General features: G+C 38.4%; 1 protein-coding gene across 1 annotated transcript in view; it reads left to right on the top strand.

Moving 5' to 3' along the window:
* PDE11A (phosphodiesterase 11A) overlaps positions 1-17207 on the top strand; it is a 425341-nt gene that overhangs the window by 185736 nt on the left and 222398 nt on the right. The window lies entirely within an intron of this gene.

The raw sequence follows: 17207 nt of genomic DNA, 5'->3' as shown, positions 1-17207 counted from the left end.
CCAGTGATGGTAATATCAGCTAGATAAGCTGCTTCCATTCATTCAGTGCTGAGGGTGCCAGGTACTATTCTAAATCCTTTGTAAACGTTGAATCCTGCCAAACAACTCGATGAAGTAGGCATCATTCCTCATGTGTGACAGAGGAGAAAACCAAGGTTCAGTGTGTTTACATGACTTGTTCAAGGTCCTGCAGCCAGTAAATGGTAGTTATATCTCAGAACAAGATCATCTAAGGCCCTCTCAACCTCTGAATTTTGCCACACATGGTCTATATAGAGTGAATGTCTGCTGGATTAATGTTGCCCACATTTGGCTGGATCAGTCAGAATCAAACCTGGAGAACTGATTAAAAACTAAAATTTCAGAACCCACATGAACAATTTTGATTCGATATGCTGAAAGTGAATTCCTAAAGATCCATCTACATATTCAAACTGTTCCCTAGGTAATACCTATTTCAAGATGTAATTGTTATGGGTAATTTGATTTTATATATCAATCATTGCCTTTAATTCAGAAAACAGAAATCAGTACATTAAAATAGGCACTTCAGCTGCTTCACTTTTATCAAATGTATGAAATTTAATAAAAGAGTCCATTTATAATTCCATTTATATTCTTTTTTTCCTATTTTTGGCCACATCTCAAGGCATGCAGGATCTTAGTTTCCTGACCCATTGGTGGAAGCAAGGTGTCAGGAGAGACGTGCCTATAGAGCATTCTCTGAAAAGCAGAATTATAGGAGCAGAAAGCAGATCAGCAGTTGCCAGGGTATGGGGGTGGAGAGCAGGGTTTACTATGAGCAGGTACAGGGAAATTTGGGGTTGTGAAATTTGGGGTTTATGTCTTGCTTGTGGTGGCAGTTGTATAGCTGCATTTGTGAAAACTTGCAGTCTATGCACTTAAAAAGCATAAATTTACTGTTTATAAATTATACCTTTAAATGGGAAGCAAATGACCTTCTGGAAGAGGTTTTTGCTTTCAGGAAAATGTATGTTCACATCCATAGTTAATGTAAGCTAATCTATACCTAAAAACGATTTAGACCTAAAGTTACTAGTGATGTATTCATTTTCCTAAAAATTTCATGCCAAGTGGAATGAAACATTGGGTTGGCCAAAATGTTTGGGCTTTTCTGTAACATTTTACAGAAATGTAAATGTTCTACTCATACTTACTCCTTTGGTTAAGTACCACTTCATACAGGCTCTCTCATACGTGAAGGGGAAAAATTTCCTTTGAAATTCTAAAACATTAATATTGTTATTTTAAAAAAATGACTAAATATGCCTTCATGGTTACTGCAGAGTTAAGTATTTCATTATTTTTACTGTTGAGAGTACTTCTATGTCAAAATGAAATGACCTAAGGCCTAGACTGCCCTTGGCAAACGTCTGATAATAAAAAAAGAAAGAAAGGTCAGATTTTCTTTTAAAGAGACATTTGAAAAGTGCCTTTGAACTTTGGCATTATGAGATAGTATTCTCCATCATTCTATTTGTGGCCTTTATGTAGAATATCCATTTATCTCAGAAGACCTTTCCTGCATTGTCCAGTAATTGTCCTCTGGTGGATGTGGGATCCTTTGGTCATTTATTGAAAGTTAAAGGAATAAAGACAAGTGGCTCTAGCATTTACTTTGCCAGTGGCCATGGAAGAGATATTGAAACAGGCTATGAGTCTACAAATCACAGCCTGCTCTCATTGTGTTGTAAATCTTTTCTTTAACCTTTCATCACTTAACATCTTCACTATAGATAACATTCATTAGAAACCTTAGTCCTCTAGACATCGTTCAGAGTTATGATAGGATAGCTCTTGAAGGTAATGTCTAGGGCTTCATCCAACAATGTTTCAGGACACTATTTTAATTCTGATAAGTTAATTTAATTTAAATTAATTTAATTCTCCGATTTAAAGCTTGCTGATTTTTATAGACAGTCCTTGAAGACTTTTTTAAAAACCAGTTCTGTTGCTGACTCATCATTTCTGCCTACTGTCTTATGTGGGTAACTCTTTCGTTTTGACCAGTCTCCTCTTGGTCTCCATGTAATTAATACCAAGCAGTTTGAGAGCTGGAAATGATTGATCCATCTCTCTCCATGTGTATCTCTTTGGGGACATTCTTGATGATTCTTCTAGTGAAAAGATTCTCACTGTGTCATGATGGGCTTTTTCCACTGATAGGGAGTTCTAATTGTTAGAAAGCCCTTTTATGTTGAATCAGATTTCTGTGACTTCGACCTATTTGTCCTTTGGAGATAGTTATCCCTTCATTAATTTTATCATTTCATTCAACAGCCATATGGTGAGTACCTAGTCTCCAATAGGTAATGGGGCTACAGAGAATTTATTTTAAAATCAGCAATCTCTGCCCTCAATGGATCTCAAAGCCAATAAAAGGGGTAGGAGTAGGTTAAGAATGTAATATGACCATAACCAGATTTCACCAGCCCTCCAGACCATGGCTATAAGTAAAGTCACAGTAACAGTGATAATTTATACTTGACTGCTTGGTCATTTCTTCCTTGTAGCATAAGAACCCAAGCCCTTTGCAAAAGCCACTCTTGAAGTAGCTCTGGGAATCCCCAAGGTTTTTTAGAATTTTCATTGCTCACCCATCATTTATTCAAGTGTCCCTAAGTCCTCTTCTTCTAAACACGGCAGAGTAGAACCTGTTGGCATGGACTCCCTGGCCCACTCCAGATTCCCATGGACCTCACTGGACCCCTCACCAGTGCCAAACCACAGCTCTCTGGCACTGTCCCACAGGCACTGGTGGCCTTTCCAGATCCAGACAAGGCTATGTAATCAGTGCAGGAGTGGGAAGAATGTTCACTTTCCCTACCATGTGTTTGCTGTCTGGCCCTCAATCAGTCCTGCGTGTACCATATATATATATATATGGTACTATATATATATATATATATATAATTTTTTTCCTAGTCTTTAGTTCTTAAAGCTTTTATCTGCAGTCCTTCTTTCTCTATAGGATTTGGACCAAGTCCATGGGATCAGGCTTAGGACCGAGTTCCCAAACTGAGGGCCAGCCACTAAATTGTTCATTTGATTTCCCCACCTTTCTTCCATGTCTGCCACTAGGCTCAGAAGCTCAAGACCTCCTCCTCCTCCTCCTCCTCCCAGGAAGGCCCTTTCCTGCCATACATGTCAATTTGTACAAATAAATGCCCCCTCATGTAGAGACGTGTCCCGTATTAAGCTCATATGTTCTGCTATCAAGTAAATCATGATGGCAAAGCAATTCAATATTTTATGCAAAAATTGTGTATATGTATAACTGGGGCTTGCCTGGTAGCTCAGAAGGTAAAGAATCTTCCTGCAATGCTGGAGACCTGGCTTCAGTCCCTGGGTTGGGAAGATCTCCTGGAGAAGGGAATGGCTACCCACTCCAGTATTCCTGCCTGGGAAATCCCATGAGCTCATGGGTGACAGATTAGTGTAGATGAGTGTCATCTGAGTGAGTGACAGATGAGCCTGATGGGCTACAGTCCATGGGATCACAAAGAGTCAGACACAACTCAATGACTAATACTTTGACTTTTTTCATATGTATGGCTGATTCACTTTGTTGTGCAGCAGAAACTAACACAACATTCTAAAGCAATTATGCTCCAATAAAAATTAATTTAACAAGAAACAAAATGAGTTTCCCTGCTAAAAGAAAAGGTTTGTACTAGGTGACATTTTAATATAGAGGAAGGGAAACCCAACTTATCTGGGGAAAACTGGAAGGTGATCCTCAGGGAGAGCTTTCAGACATGGTAGAACTTCACTTAGGTCCTGTAAGATGATGGGAAGTTAGTGACACCGCAACCTTCCAGGGAAAGGAAAGATTGTAAACAGAAGCAGAGAAGTGGGAGAGAAAACATGGCATGTTTCAGGATCTTTAATTAGGTGGTAGAGAAAATATGGTGTGTTTCAGGATCTTGAATGCTGTGATCTATTGTCACGAGGGTCATTGTAATTGATGGTGATGGCCCTTTGCTCCTCCTGAGGGTATCCAGCTCCCCAGAATGCCATCTGATGGGGATTTGGGAGCTACCTGGTCCTTCTCAGCTGCTCAGACTCTCTTAATTGTCCTGGAGCCTGACTACATGCCTGCTTACTCATGCGAGAGTAAGCAGGTAGTGAGTGACATATTAAGATTTGTCTTGAAAAATCATCTGGGCAGTAGTATGGAAGGACCAGAGAATGGCAAGCTAAAGCCACCAAGGATTGAATCTAGTGCCTTACCCACTTGGCAGTGGTTCAGTCCTGAAAGACTGCACAGATCCACTGTACTTACCTTTTCCAGGTCAGCAACTGCTATTTTTAGACTATTTTCATATTTCATGGTCCCAGACTCTTCACCACTTTTTTCATTTTCCTATGGATATGCCCCAGCTTGCTTGAGTCCTTCTTATTCTGGTATTTCTTAAGAATGGAACACGGTTTTCTGGTTTTTTCAGAATCATAACAAAGTAGAAGGGACATGTGCCTCTCTTTTACAGAATATAATATTATTGATGCATTTATTATTCTAACCTTCTGTGTTTATGAATACTAACTTTAAATACTGACTTTACAAAAAAATTAAGATCTTTTCTGATCTGTTTGACCCTCCCCCCTCCTCAGATCTCACATTAGGACCTCTCCTGTGAAGACTGACTTAATAATATTTAGTGAATCGGCCTGAATAAACTTTCTTAAATCTCTTATTCAAGCTTTAATAAACCTCTTTCTGACATCAATGGAAATAGGTAGTCTGAATTATCATATGTACCTGAAAGTAGGAATGAACATTCTTGAACATCTTAAGAATTAGAAGTTTTTATTTAGTATAAAATATATTTGGCCAGATTTTACTGATGTATCACCTAAGTATAAATATGGACACTTTGGAAATTGCCCTTTCTCAGCACTGCTACTTGAAGAATTTTTTTTTTTTAAGTTAAATGTCTGTAATTTCTAGAAGGTAACAACCGACTAAAAGGATATTTTCACTTAATCATTTAATAGAATATAGTGGAAATAATTATTATTTAAAGCCCAAGTTCTGTAACCACTTCAGTATTTGGGGAGTAAGGCAGTTGAAGGGAAAAAATTTACTTCAATGAGAAGCAATCTTTTTTAAAGAAAATTTAATCTTCTTACTATATTTTTCACTTAGTACAACTAGAAGGGGAAGAGGAAAATAAAACTAGAAATCTCAGAGCAGTTAAAAGGAAAAGCTTTCTGTTTAATGAGCCTGTCAGCATGCAGGTCAGCCTGGAGGGTGGAGAGCTAAAGCGTTCTTTGAAAAGACAAAGGTGTATGTACGGTAGGCAGAGTAATGCCCCCCTCAAAGATATCCAGATCTGAATATGTGGAATCTGTGAATGTTACTTGGCAAAAGGGACTTTGCAGATGTGATTAAGAATCTTGAGATGGGGAGATTATCCTGAATTATCTGGATGGGTCCAGTGTAATCAAAGTGCAGCATTTCAGCATGAGGGCATGCATAACATCAGATGGTTAAAACTTGCCACCATGTTTAATTTTAAATAACAAAGTCAAACTAAAGGTGGCAGACAGAATTTGGGCCCCCATGACCTTCACCTGCTCTTGTTATATTCATGAATATGTTACATTACATAGCCAAAGAGACTTTGCAGCTGTAACTAAGGTGGTTAATCAATTGATGTTAAATAGGGAGATTATTCTGGGATTAGCTAGGTGGATACAATGTAATCACAAACTCTTAGATACAGGCCTTTCTGCCAGTTGAGGATGAAAAAGGAAGTTAGATAGGTGGAAATCAGAGAAATTTGAAGTTTGAGCAGAATTCAACACATTTTGCTGGCTTAAATATACACAGGACCACATATCAAGGAGATCAGGACCTCCATGCCACAGCTACAGCAAATCGAACTCTTCCAACAACCTGAATGAGCTTGATTCTTCCCCAGAACCTCCCGAAGGGAATGAAGTCTGTCAGCACCATGATTTTGGTCTTGTGAGATCCTAAGCAGTAAATCCAGCTGACAAACATCATAATAAATTTCTGATCTCCAAGAATTGTGCGATAATAAAAGAGTGTTGTTTTAAGCTGCTTATTTTGTAAGTTTGTTATGCAGAAATAGGAAATGAGTGCAGTATTAGTGGATGAGTTTGAACCCCGTATCATATAAGAATAAGAGTGAACTCGATGTTGCTCTGTGTATGTATGTGTGTGCACATCTTTTCTGCCCTGTGGAACACATGACCAGGAGCCCTACATGAACTTCCAAGTTATGTTAGGTCTTGACACAGTTTTCAAACATGTTTCTCCACAGTCTAATAAAAGAATTGCTGATGGCATGGCTGGACAACAGCAAACCCTTAAAATTTCTGTCAACACGCCAAGTAAAGGATACTTGAGGTAGGAAGGTGAGTCTGGTCGTTATCTAAAACCCTGCCAATGATACCTCTACTAAGTTCAGTAGAATGGCAGCATTGAAACTTGAAGGAGGGGTTGGCAGCTTAGAAGAGAGTTAAAGGTGTTAGCGGAGCACTCTTCTAAAACACGCTGCATCCTGGTGACTCATATTTGTGAACATCAAAGACTGTATTGAAAAGTGATTCAGAAGAGTGACACTGAATGTGAAGAAATTTTAGAAATGTCAGTCAATTTCTTTTGCTCGTAAGTTTTCCTTCTATATATAATCAACTTACATAGTTAAATTTTTCCTTCAAGAGTGGCATATGATAAAATTTATGTCTAATCTAAAAGATCTCTAAAATAAGATGAAAATATTAATATTTTAAGTGAAAAGAATACATTGACTCATTGCAGCATTTTTTTGTCTTGTTTCAGTGGTTCAAAAATAACAGTGCATTTTCCAATTGATTTATTGCAGATTCAGTGAAATAGTATGGCCCTTTCACATGTTTTTCTTGTGGCTTTTCTATCCCTTAACTTATCTACATCTACCCCCTGAGGGTAGAACTCAACTTTAAGAAGTATCTTGGAGACTTTTAGGGTTTATTTCATTTCTCAGATTGCATAGCCCTATGATTCTTCTCAACATTAGTTTTCTGCATTGCATTTTTGGGGTCAAAATACTAAAACTCAAGTTTCAATGCCTTATTGATTTTTTTTCTTTTCCTTTTCAATTTCATGTGGAATCTAGTTTTATAAACAAATTTTTTCCTTCTAGCACTCCTCACTTCTCTGTAACTCATTATTTTAGGCTTTCAGCCCCCATGGCTCAAATCTGATCTTCTGAGAGGTGAGAAGGAGCTGACTTCCATGAGATGTGACTATAATGAGATAAAACTATAGGATGAGCTCTAGCCTTGGGTTAAGAATCTGTAAACAGTACTCCTAGAGATGTTCTTTGTTTTTGTCCAGCAGCAGTGACATTTTCAGGAATAAACTTGGAATAGACTGTGTTAGCCTGGAGAGACTAAGTATGATGGGGATTTTGTTTATCACAATTTACTGTGATTGTACCTTACAGTCATATTGTACATTTTATAACTCTGACATGAACCTGGCCCAGGTGAGGTGATCTCCAGCTATTATCTCGATTATGAATATGATTTGGGGCCTTTGCTTCCAGTAAGTGTGATGTGACTCATCCCTGCTTGGACATTACCACTGAAAAGCATGCCATCCTGATGATGCTTTGGGGAATTAAAAATTCTGCTCCTACCATGGACAGTGTTGTTAATATCTTTACCGTGAATCCTAACTGTGCCAATTTCACTGTGTATCCCCTAGCTTGTGAATTTCAACCTTATTTATTGCCACCTACAGCGAAAGTAAACATTTTATATCCAATCCTAGTTAATGTATATAAAGATATACACAAATGCACACACACATATATCTAAAACATGTTTCTTGAAACTATGCTTACCTTTACCATGTATGTATCTTCTGATTTAGTCTATTCTTTAAGAAAACAAAAGCCCACCTGCTGTCTGAACCCACAGAATTAATTTCATTATTCACCATATTGTTGTGACCAACAACGAAACCTCAGACATTTAAGACATTTTTGATTGACACTTGCAGTGTGTGTGGCCTATATCAGTGCCTGTGCTGGTTATTTTAAAATGTAAGAGTAGTGTGAAACTGATTTTTCCCAAGCATTTCAGAACTTCTTCACTCAGATACGTTTTGTTGCTGCTGTTCAGTCACTGAGTCATGCCTGACTCTTTGCAACCCCATGGACTGCAGCACGCCAGGCTTCCCTGTCCTTCACTGTCTCCCAGAGTTTGCTGAAATTCATGTCCATTGAGTTGGTGATGCTCTCTAACCATCTCATCCTCCGCTGCTCTCTTCTCTTCTTGCCTTCACTCTTTCCCTGCGTCAGGGTCTTTCCAGTGAGTCAGCTCTTTGTATCCGGTGGGCAAAGTATTGGAGCTTCAGCATCCATCTTTCCAATGAATATTCAGTACTGCTTTCCTTTAGGACTGACTGGTTTGATCTCCTTGCTGTCGAAGGGACTCAAGAATACTTTCCAGCACAATTCAGAAGCATCAACTCTTCAGCGCTCAGCCTTCTAAAGAAGTTGGTCCAATTTTCACATCTGTATATGACTACTAGAAAACCGAAAACTACTAGGAAAAAAGCTTTGACTATATGGACCTTTGTCGACAAAGTGATGTCTTTGCTTTTCAATATGCTGTCTAGGTTTGTCATAGCTTTCCTTCCAAGGAGTAAACATCTTTTAATTTCATGGCTACAGTCACTGTTCGCAGTGATTTTGGAGCCCAAGAAAATAAAATCACTGCTTCTGTGTTTTTCACCTTCTATTTGCCATGAAGTGATGAGACCAGATGCCACGATCTTAGTTTTTTTAATGTAGAGGTTTAAGCCAGGTTTTTCACTCAAATACATATTGTACTTCAAATTAGGCACCTTGGGGAGGGTTTGTTTGGGGTTGATATATTTTCATCTTTTTACTTTTAACCTGTTTGTGTCTTTGAACTAAAGTATGTCTCTAATAAACAGCATATAGTTGTTATATGGGCTCATGTTATTGTATCTGTTCTGCCAATCTTTGCCTTTTGTTTGCGGTGTTTAATTCATTTATATTTAAAATGATTACTTATAAAGTAGAATTTCCATCTACCTTTTTTGTTATTTGTTTTCTACTTAAGTCTCTTTGTCCCTCTGTTTCTTCATTTCTCCCTTCTTTTGTAGTAAACAGTTTTTAATGTGCCATTTAAATTATCTTGTCATTTCTTTTATTATTTTTTCAATGATTTTCTTAGTGATTGCCCTGAGGATTACAATTAGGATCTTAACTTGTAACAGTCTAATTTGGATTAATACCAACTTAATTTTTGTAGTACAAAAAAATTTACTCATATAGTTCCCACCCTTGTGTTATTGTTGTCTTACAAATTGTATGTTTTACATTATAACCCCATAAATAAAATTTTACTATTGTTTCATTATGCAGTTATCTTTTAAATGAGATAGGAGGGGGCAAAAGGTCACAAACAAAACATACACGTGTGCTGTCTTTTGTGTTTATTATGGAGTTGCCTTTCTCAGTGCTCTTCACGTCTTCATGTGGGTTCAGATTACTCTCTAGTATTCTTCAATTTCAGCTTGAATGGCAACCTTTAGTATTTCTTCTAAGGCACGTCTGCTGGGAATGAATCTTCTCAGTTCTTGTTTATTTGAAAATGTCTCAACTTCTCCTTTATTTTTAAAGTATAATTTTGCTGGATACACAGTTCTTTCTTAATGGTCTTTTTCTTTGAGTACTTTGACCATGTCATCCAACTGCCTTCTGGCTTCCATTAGTTTTCAACAGTCTGTTAATGATATGTCTAGTTGTGGATTCCTATGAGTTTATCTTACTTGGATTTTGTTGAGCTTCTTAAATGTATAGATTAATGTTTCTTTTGGTCAATACCGAAATCATATTGAATATATTCTTCGCAGCCAAAGAAGGAGAAGTTCTATACAGTCAGCAAAAACAAGACTGGGAGCTGACTGTGGCTCAGATCATGAACTCCTTATTGCCAAATTCAGACTTAAATTGAAGAAAGTAGGGAAAACCACTAGACTGTTCATAAATCAAATCCCTTACGATTATACAGTGGAAGTGAGAAATAGATTCAAGAGATTAGATCTGATAGAGTGCCTGAAGAATTATGGACAGAGGTTCATGACACTGTACAGGAGGCAGGAATCAAGACCATCCCCAAGGAAAAACATGCAAAAAGGCAAAATGGCTGTCTGAGGAGGTCTTACAAGTAGTTGTGAATAGAAGAGAAGTGAAAGGCAAAGGAGAAAAGGAAAGATATACCCGTTTGAATGCAGAGTTCCAAAGAATAGCAAGGAGAGATAAGAAAGCCTTCTTCAGAGATCAATGCAAAGAAATAGAGGAAAACAATAGAATGGGAAAGACTAGAGATCTCTTCAAGAAAATGAGAGATACCAAGGGAACATTTCATGTAAAGATGGGCTTGAGAAAGGACAGAAATGGTATGGACCTAACAGAAGCAGAAGATATTAAGAAAATGTGGCAAGCATACACAGAAGAACTATACAAAAATCCTCACGACCCAGATAATCATGATGTTGTGATCATTCACCTAGAGCCAGATATCCTGGAATGTGAAGTCAAGTGGGCCTTAGGAAGCATCACTACAAACAAAGCTAGTGGAGGTGATGGAATTCCAGTTGAGCTATTTGAAATCCTAAAAGATGATGCTCTGAATGTGCTGCACTCAATATGCCAGCAAATTTGGAAAACTCAGCAGTGGCCACAGGATTGGAAAAGATCAGTTTTCATTCTAACCCAAAGAAAGAATACCAAAGAATGCTCAAACTACCACACAATTGCACTCATCTCACATGCTAGCAAAGTAATGCTCAAAATTCTCCAAGTCAGGCTTCAACAGTCCGTGAACTATGAACTTCCAGATGTTCAAGCTGGATTTAAAAAAGGCAGAGGAACCAGAGATCAAATTGCCAACATCCGCTGGATCATTGAAAAAGCAAAGCTCCAGAAAAACATCTACTTCTGCTTTATCAACTATGCCAAAGCCTTTGACTGTGTGGACCACAACAAATTGTGGAAAATTCTGAAAGAGATAGGCATACCAGACCACCTGACCTGCCTCTTGAGAAATCCATATGCAGGTCAGGAAGCAACAGTTAGAACCATACGTGGAACAGCGGACTGGTTCCAAATAGGGAAAGGAGTACGTCAAGGCTGTATATTGTCGCCCTGCTTATTTAACTTACATGCAGAGTACATCATGACAAATGCCAGGCTAGATGAAGCACAAGGTAGAATCAAGATTGTTGGGAGAAATATCAATAGCCTCAAATATGCAGATGATACCACTGTTATGGCAGAAAGCGAAGAAGAACTAAAGAGCCTCTTGATGAAAGTGAAAGAGGAGAGTGAAAAAGTTGGCTTAAAACTCAACATTCACATAACTAAGATCATGGCATCTAGTCCCATCACTTCATGGCAAATAGATGGGGAAACAGTGTCAGACTTTATTTTTGGGGGGCTCCAAAATCACTGCAGTTGGTGACTGCAGCCATAAAATTAAAAGACGCATGCTCCTTGGAAGAAAAGTTATGACCAACCTAGACAGCATATTAAAAAGCAGATACATTACTTGGCCAACAAAGGTCCATCTAGTCAAAGCTACAGTTTTTCCAGTAGTCATGTATAGATTGAGAGTTGGACTATAAACAGAGCTGAGCACCAAAGAACTGATGCTTTTGAACTGTGGTGTTAGAGAAGACTCTTGAGAGTCCCTTGGACTGCAAGGAGATCCAACCAGTCCATCCTAAAGGAACTCAGTCCTGAATATACATTGGAAGGACTGATGCTGAAGCTGAAACTCCAATCCTTTGGCCACCTGATTCGAAGAACTGACTTATTTGAAAAGACTCTGATGCTGGGAAAGTTTGAAGGCAGGAGGAGAAGGGGATGACAGAGGATGAGATAGTTGGATGGCATTACCGACTCAAAGGACATGAGTTTGAGTAAACTCCAGGAGTTGGAGATGGACAGGGAGACCTGGTGTGCTGCAGTCCATGGGGTCGCAAAGAGTAGGACATAACTGAGCAACTGAACTGAACTGACAATGTTTATTTTAGTCAAATATGTGATATTTTCTCCCATGTTTCTTCAAATATCTTTTCTTCTCCTTTTCTTGTCTCCTCTCTGTCTGAGACTTCCATTATGCATATGTTTATATGCTTAAAAGTTGCTAAGACTCTTCTTTCATTCATTTTTTTTTCTGTTCCTCAGACCAGATACTCTATTTTCAATGAACTTATCTTCAAGTTAAATGGTTCTTTTGGCTTCTCAAACCTCCTGTTGATCCCTCTTAGTGAATTTTCACTTCAATTATTATAATTTTCAATTCCATAATTTTTTATTTGGTTCCTTTTTATGATTTCCATCTCTTTATTGATATTCTCTATTTGGTGAGACATTATTCTCATGTTTTTCTTTAGGCTCTTTTTTTGGGGGGTGGGTCAGATTATGGTTTCCTTTAGTATTTTGAACACATTTATATTAGTCAATTTAAAGTCTTTGTCTGGTAAGTCCAACATCTAGGCTTACTCAAGGCAGTTTCTGTTGATTGCTTTTTTTGTGTGTTTATTTTTAATTTCTCTCTCTCTCTCTGTTTAAAACTGAATAATTTAAATGGAAACTGGAAATAATATCAGCTCCTCACTCATTCCATCCAGGGTTTGTTGTTGTTTATATTTGTTTCTGTTATTATTTCTGCTATTTGTTGTTTCCTGACTTTTGTGAACTATCTTTGTTGTGTGTGGCAACTTAATTCTGTGCTTAGTTAGCTCAGTTGTCAGCTAATGACTGGGTTGAGGTTTCCTTAAAAAAAATAAAAATGAACCAATAAGTCTTCCAGCCTTGCTGAGGGGATCTGTGTGCATGTGTGGGGTACCTTCAATTCTCTGACAGGAAGTTTACTTAGCTTTCACTTTCTGCCTTCACAGAACTTCAAGGTGAACCAGAAGTGGGAGTTTAGGACCTTCTCTGGTCTTTTCTGAGCATACATTCAACTCTATATTTCCAGAAATATGTCAGAACTTTTAAAATCTCCCTAGTAATATCTTATTCCCACATTTCTTCCTTTAGATTTTCTGGTCAGCTTCTTGTTAGCTGTAAGTGTTTCTCTGTGATATTAAACAACTGCTGCCATTTTTTCCCCCACAAATGCTTTGGGATAAAGGGTGTTCTTAGTAAGAAAGCTCAAAGTCAGGTCAAATAAAGAAAAGCTTTATGAGTGGAGGTTTCCATGGAGCTGCCAAATAGGTCAAATAATAACAATTCTCTACGGATGTGACTTTTGGGGAGCTCCAAACCCATTCTTCCTCTGCCAGTGGCTACTTGGCTACTGGTTTTCACAGCTAGCATGATTATGAGTCTGTTGGTTTTCACCACTACCCCAGAGCTTGGGGTAGGGAGATGAGAATGAGGTAAGTTAAAATAACACACAATGTGCTGTCCTTATAGAGATTCAAGTTTTTTTCTTGAATGAACACTCTTTGGATTTTTGTAAGCCTCTCTTTATTTTCCACAGTTTTCAAAATGTTGATTTTGACCATTTTTTGCTAGTATTCTCATTCTTTTATGGAGGGACAAATTTTTAGTGGGCTTTACCAATTTGGAAAATCTCTCTGTTCTACTTACCTTCTTTGAAATTTCTCTATTACCTAGAGTAGTAGCTTAGACAAACTTACACGCTGATGTAAGACAGAATACTATAGTATATCACGAATATATTCTCTTTTACTTTCTTGTTCATGGATCTCCTTTCTTTGACTGTACCTCTGCTAGGAAGCATGTGATTGGTGTTTTGTAGGAATAAAAATGTGATACTTATTCTAATTTCAAGGAATGAAAAAAATCTTTAAAATATTAAACATTAAAATAGCACCATCACCACCATGACCAGTCATCTTGAAATGTAAGATTTGTGTTGCTGTGTCACTTCCTTTATATGAGAACCTGAGGACATTCTTTTTGATTGTCTATTGTCTGGCAAATTCAGGGCTGCTGAACCTTATTATGCCAATATTTAATGTTGCTAGTTGAAAAATAAAAGATCCAGATGGCCCAATTCCCTTTTGATTGTTTAGCAAGGAAGTGGATTAGTAGACCTGTCTTCCAAGTACCAGCAACTGAGCTCTGAGGCTCCCACTTGGTGCCAAGGCTGCTTCTTTATCAGGAAGCTCCATTGTTAGAGTCATCTAGTTATATCCAACCTCCTTTTCCCACAAAATATAGAGAATGTCATATGGATGGGCTGTTGACACTGGAACAATTTATCTCTGACCTGATGCTTTTAAACTGTGGTGTTGGAGAAGACTCTTGAGAGTCCCTTGGACTGCAAGGAAATCCAACCAGTCCATCCTAAAGGAGATCAGTCCTGGGTGTTCATTGGAAGGACTGATATTGAGGCTGAAACTCCAATGCTTTGGCCACCTGATGCCAAGAGCTGACTCATTTGAAAAGACCCTGATGCTGGGAAAGATTGAGGGCAGGAGGATAAGGGGACAACAGAGAATGAGATGGTTGGATGGCATTACCGGCTCATAGGACATGACTTTGAGTAAACTCCAGGAGCTGGCAATGGACAGGGAAGCCTGGTGTGCTGCGGTTCATGGGGTCGCAAAGGACTGGACATGACTGAGTGACTGAACTGAACTGAACTGTGCAGGGATAATATCACTTTGATATTTCTGGGCTTATATGGCCCCAGATCCCCCTCCCTAAATATAGCCCTATTTTATAAATAACCTCCATGGCAGTAGTAATGTATGTGTCTGTACCTCATTTGCATAATGCTAATTATAATAATCAAACATCAGTGAAGGAGAGGAAATATTTCTAATAAACTTTTGTGTCTTCCAAAAATCTTAGGAAACTCAAGGAAACAAACATCTAGCTTTCACCTCTCAAATATATTTTGGTTAATTTTTTTCTTTTTCCTGACTTAGAATATGAAGACTAAATGAAAGACAGACCTTCTCATTACCCTATTTATTATGGGCCAGTGGTCTTTTCACTTTAATAAGACTGTCACAGAGAAGGATAAAAGCTATAAAAACATTCCATGAAAACAAGGCACATGAAGAAGTACTGAGATCAAACATAAAATAGTAGCCTATGTAGGTCAGCTGTCCCTTATATTGATGCCACACAGTAAACAGAATCATGGCAACTTGGAAGTCTTAATGATTGGTTTTTTTATGCTTCACTCTCTCATTTTTTTAGGTCTCTCATTTAACATGCCTCAGTTAATAGAGTCCACTTCTTCTTTCTTCCTGTGTAGACATATGCACAGGACTTGTGGGAAGGTATGCTCTCAATCCAGAGCAGATGGGTGGAGGTGCCCACAGGAGCCCCAAAGAGAGATGTGATAGGGCTACTTGACACATCTGGATGGAAAGAATTTTAATCTTATCCTTTATTGTCAACAGTTTTACCAGCTAGCATATTTTTACTTCAGTACCTCTCCAAATCTGACAGCAATGCCACAGCCAAAAAACAGTAACATCTTCCCCGTCCCAGTAGATAAGCAATTAAACAGACCACACCTCACCTAGTGTTTTTAATAAAAGAAGAATCTTTGGGCTACAAGGAACTGATAGTGAGAGCTTTCTATGTGCTATGCATTATTCAACATTATATTATTGTATCCTCAAGACAACCCTGTAAAATGGGCTGTATTTCCCCTAATTTCTATTATGGAAACTAACAATCAGAGTTATTAAAATTTGGTCTGTAGTCTCATAGCAAGGAAATGTTGGGCCAAGATACAAAGAAAAACAAAAAACATAAACAACCCCCCCAAACTCAGATTTGCTCAGCTATGAAACCAAGCAGTTGTCACTGCTGCTGCTGCTAAGTCACGTCAGTCGTGTCCGACTCTGTGTGACCCCATAGGTGGAAGCCCACCAGGCTCCCCCGTCCTTGGGATTCTCCAGGCAAGAACACTGGAGTGGGTTGCCATTTCCTTCTCCAATGTGTGAAAGTGAAAAGTGAAAGTGAGGTCAGTCAGTCGCGTCTGACCCTTAGCGACCCCACAGACTGCAGCCTACCAGGCTCCTCCATCCATGGGATTTTCTAGGCAAGAGTACTGGAGTGGCTTGCCATTGTCACTACATGATACTAAATTGTAAACACCAACTACTCACAGTAATGCCATCTGACACCCAACTGAGAGGTGCAAGACGCTTCCCAAAATGACACCAACTCCTTGGAGTGAAAATCTCATCATTCCAATTGTACAACTTCCTTCCTCGATGGAGGAAATGAAGGACAGAAAATGTGTTATTTGGTTTCCATATCTTAATTTCTGATAACACAATGCCTAAAATGAGAAATACAAGTGTAATGAAGTGTCCTCAAGATGGACCATAACGGCAAGTCCAACAGATTCAGGTCATGATAAAATTCAGGAAGGTCTACAGCTTAGAGCATCTTCCTCTCCCACCACAGTATGACAACTGACAGGCTGGTTCTACTTGCTAATTAAGTTCTCTCCCATTACCTTTTATGTCTAAGACTTATTTGGTAACCTTCAAAGATACACTGAGGGCAGTAGGAAATTATTAATGTCCTAGATCTAGGCGTTTGAGATTCTCCTGCTGGGGTCCTAGCTTTGAGTTCAACTGATATTGACTTAGTTCCTTAATCTCCTAATTAAAAGACAACTTCAAATAATGTTGCACAGCTCAAAGCTTCAGGAAGGACCCATGGATAGACGGGCTTACTTGAGAAGAAAAAGTAAAGAAGGGCATTTCTCTTTGTGAACCAAAAGTTCAGACTGACCTCCGGTCAATGAAGCAAGATGGAAACTAGAACCAGGTAGAAGGTATAGATCAAAAATTAGTTTTTGTTTACAAAGAATAAAAAAGAAATTTCTGTCTGGAAGAGTTCTTGGTGTTCCTGATTCTTTGTCTCTCTGAATCCTACCCCCACTGGATAATACTCAGCCTATCAGAGGCCAATTGATAATCAATCATGACCCAAAAATAAGAAAACAGATTGTGTCTATGTTGAAACTTCTATTCCTTACCCAATGATCTATGGTCACAGTTTTTTTTTAATGATTGTTAACACATCAAGGAGAGTGTGTTAGTTCAATCTTGCAAATGTTAAATTTGAGGTATCTGTGGATAACCAGGAGGATATGTCCAGAAAGTGCTTAGA

The sequence above is a fragment of the Moschus berezovskii genome, chromosome 2 (genome assembly GCF_049115385.1).
Source record: "Moschus berezovskii isolate FMDL1 chromosome 2, NW_MosBer_1.0, whole genome shotgun sequence".
NCBI lineage: Eukaryota > Metazoa > Chordata > Mammalia > Artiodactyla > Moschidae > Moschus > Moschus berezovskii.
This window is presented reverse-complemented; position numbering and strand designations above follow the sequence as displayed.